Consider the following 4,270-nt stretch of genomic DNA (forward strand, 5'->3'; position numbering starts at 1 on the left):
GGGAAGAGAATTTTCATCAGTGCAACGAGTACCTGCGGCAACTACATGTAGTGGCTCTCTAACACATACATGCACATCAATAAATCCTTATCTGTTGACATGGATATATAGAATTATATTTTTGTTAGTACCAAGCTAATGTGGAAGGGCTGCCCCTATTACCCCCACCCATTTCTTTTACTTCAATCTTGATAGTGTTTTAAACACAAAGAGGAAGGAACGTTCTTATTTTATTTTGTGACATAGGTGAACCCAAGAGGCATATTCTAAACATATAAATCACAGGAGGCTGCCTTCTGAAAGTACACTGAGCTGTACATATATTATTAGTTGAATGCAAGAGACAGCTATAGAATGATATGATTGAAACTTTGTGAATAATGAGTAGCATTAAACATTTATCAAATAACATTCCTGAATGTTAAGAGATTACAGGAAACTTTCTGTTTTCTTTTTGGACTGTAAAATAAATCCTACAAATTAAACTCAAAGTATTTAAAAATACATCAACAGAAAATAGGTTAGTCTGAAATAGAGTGGAGATGGGGTACCAGAAAACTATTTAGGGAAATAAAAACTGTTGTGGTGGCTACATGATTGCTTTTATTTGTCCAAATTTATCAGATTGTACACTTAAAGAGTTCTATGTTAATATGATACACAACTAACATAAGCACTTAAAGTATTAAAATAGCAATTTAAAATATCAAATTCTGATAATTATCTAGAATGATTTAAAGAATAACGATATCAGAAAGTTGAATACTTAAAAAAAAATGTTACCATAGGAATGTATATACTTTTCACAAACCTATAACTGGATGAGAATTTTCCCTGTGGAATATAACTTAAGTGAAAACAACACCACAGATGGATAGTAAAGATGATTAGTCTTCTTTGCACACAGCTGAGACCTCGTGACTGGTTCAGTCCAATGAATTGTTACTGGAAGTGATCTGTAGGGAAAAGCCTTTATGGAATCCCTTAACTCTCCAGTTTTCTGCTCAGCAAGAGAAACCTATATTTGAACTGGGACTGTAGCAAGATGTTGAAGCTTCTTTTTCTTTCATCCAGGGACCATGAGTGACTACTTGAAATGCAAACTTGTTTACCAAACTGGATTAGACATGCAGTGCACACAAAAAATAAAACTTTTACATTGTAACTCATACTTTAAAAAAGAAAGACTAGACAATAATAGCTTAACTAAACATCAAATAATGTTCTTTCTATCAGTGTGTGGTAGATTTCACTTGAAAACATTTGACCTTCAGATTAAAATATATTACTATGAGTTCAGTGTTTCCCTGAAAACAGGTCAAATGACAAAAGCAGATTTTTATAGACTGACCTAGAAAACCAAAAGGGAAGAGCATGGTCAGAAAAGTAGAAAAATTCAAATCTTGGATTGTTAAATATTAAATGATGCTGGAAATATCTGAAAGAATACACAGAGTCATTGTAGCAAAAAGAATTGGTTGATGTTCAATCATTTCAAGACTTGATGGCACTGAAGGAAGAAGTTCAAGCTGCACTGAAGGCATTAGTGAAAAACAAGGCTCTGTGAGTTCATAGAGTACATATTGAATTGTTTCAACAAACTGATGCAGCACTGGAGCTGCTCACTTATCTATGCCAAGAAATATGGAAGACAGACACCTGCTCAACTGATTGGAAGAGATCGATGTTTGTGCCTTTTCCAAAGAAAGATCTCTCAACAGAATGCAAAAATTATCAAACAGTATCATTAATAGCACATACAATTAAAATTTTACTTAAGATAATTCAAAAATGATTATAACATCAACAGAGAGCTGCCAAAATTTCAGGCCAGATTCAGAAAAGGATATGAGATGAGGGATGAAATGGAACTTGGTGAAAGCAGAGAATACTAGAAAGATGTTTGCTTGTACTTTTTGACTATACAAAGGCATAGGACTGTGTAGATAATGACAAACTATGGATAACATTGAAAATAATAGGTATTCCCAAACACTTCATCATAATCTTGAGGAAACTGTGCATAGACCAAGAAGTAGTTGTTCCAACAGTACAAGAGGACAGTGACTGATTTAAAATCAGAAAAGGTGTGTACCAGGGTTGTATCCTTTCACCATATTTATTCAATCTGTATGCTGAGCAAATAATCTGAGAATTGTGTTTATATGAAGAAGAACATAGCATCAGGATTGGATGAAGACTAACAACCAGCAATATGCAGCTGACAAAACCTTGCTTGCTGAACAGAATTTGAAATACCGATGATGATCAAATATTACAGCCTTGAGTATGGATTGTATGGCAATGTAAAAACAAAAAACACACATCTGTAACAATAAATTACATCATGATAAATATAGAAATGATTGAAGTTGTCAAAGACTTCATTTTACTTGGATCCATAATCAAGACTTATGGAAACAGCAGTCAAGAAATCAAAGGATGTATTGCTTTAGGCAAATCTGTTGCAAATGACTTCTTTAAAATGTTCAAGAGCTAAGATGTCAATTTGAAGGCTAAGGTGCTCCATACCCAAGCTATGGTATTTTCAACTGTCTGATATACATGTGCAGTTGGACAATGAATAAGGAAAACCACAAAAGAATCAATGTATTTCAGTTGTGATTTTGGTGAAGAATATTGAAAGTACTATGAACTGCCAGAACAAACAAATTTGTCTTGGAAGAAATACAACCAGAATGCTTCTCCAAAGAGATTATGGCTAGACTTCATCTCTCATACTTAGTACACATTGTCTAGTCCCTGTAGAAAGACATCATGCTTGGAAAAGTGGAGTGTCAGAGAAAAGGAGGAAGACTCCCAACAAGATGCTTGACAAAGTGGCAGCAATAATGGATTTAAACATAACAACAGTAGTATGATAACTCAGGACTGGGCAGTGTTTTGTTGTGCATAGTGTTGCTCTGTAGTGCAAGTGTTTGGATAGACGTTTCATAGATTGAGAGGACCTGGTGAGTCAATACACCTAAAACTCCTAGAAAAGTGCTGGACACAGAGTAAGCATGTGTTCACTATTAGCTATTATTTGACTTTATGGACTCTTTCTGGTAGCGTAGTGGTTACGACTCGGGCTGCGAACCTTAAGGTCAGCGGTTCAAAACTACCAGTCTCTCCGCGGGAGAAAGATAAGGCTTTCTACTCCCGTAAAGATTTACACCCTCGGAAACCCTGTACAGGGTCGCTCTGGGTCGGAACTGACTCGACGGCACTTAACAACAACAACAACAACTTGCCTGCCTGCCTATCTTAACCTGTTGTCTTTTTTTCTTTTTTTTTTTTTACTTTGGCTAGGTTTCCTGGGCCATTTATCAAGATCATCATGATTTTCCAAATTCTCTTTGCCTATCTAAATGTATAGTTCTGATTCATCTTCATATTTTCACAGACACAATTCCTTTGTTAATTCTACCTCTGCTCTAGTATAATCTCTAGTGTTTGGACAATTCAAGAATCTATTCACCAGGTTTGTTAAGGATTGATAGGAATGTATTGTAAAATAGGATTTTACAACACATATTTCCTACAAAAAAGTAAAGAGACTGATTTAAGATAAATTCATACTAATACTTTTTATTATCACACCAAAGATAACCCATTACTAAAAGGAATTATAACTACAGGTATTGGGATTAGGATTTTACAACACATATTTGTAGGAAATGGGTTATCTTTGGTGTGATAATAAAAAGTATTAGTATGGAATTTATCTTAAATCAGTCTCTTTAGAGATATAAAAGAGCAATTCAAGTAAACAGGAAAGCACAGAGAGGAAGATACACACAACATATTTACATTTAAGAATTTATCTTAAATCAGTCTCTTTTACATACAAAAGAGCAGTTCAAGTAAGCAGGAAAGCACAGAGATGAAGATACACACAACATATTTCCCAAGGAACCTAAGAATAGAAAGTGAAAAGTGACCTTCCCCAAAGCTGACAAAGAGAGGATGAGAGCCTTCCCGGAAAGCTGGTATCGCAAATTTGAACTTTTAGCCTCCTAAGGAGCTCTGGTAGCGTAGTGGTTACGAATCGGGCTGCGGACCTTAAGGTCAGCAGTTCGAAACTACCAGCCGCTCCGCGGGAGAAAGATGAGGCTTTCTACTCCCGTAAGGATTTACACCCTCGGAAACCCTGTTCAGGGTTGCTATGGGTCGGAACCGACTCGACGGCACTTAACAACAGCAACAACATAAGGCATTAAGACTGCGTGGAGCATAACAAACTATGGCTAACGTTACAAAGAATGGG

Source organism: Chrysochloris asiatica, unplaced genomic scaffold, assembly GCF_000296735.1.
Source record: "Chrysochloris asiatica unplaced genomic scaffold, ChrAsi1.0 scaffold00109, whole genome shotgun sequence".
NCBI lineage: Eukaryota > Metazoa > Chordata > Mammalia > Afrosoricida > Chrysochloridae > Chrysochloris > Chrysochloris asiatica.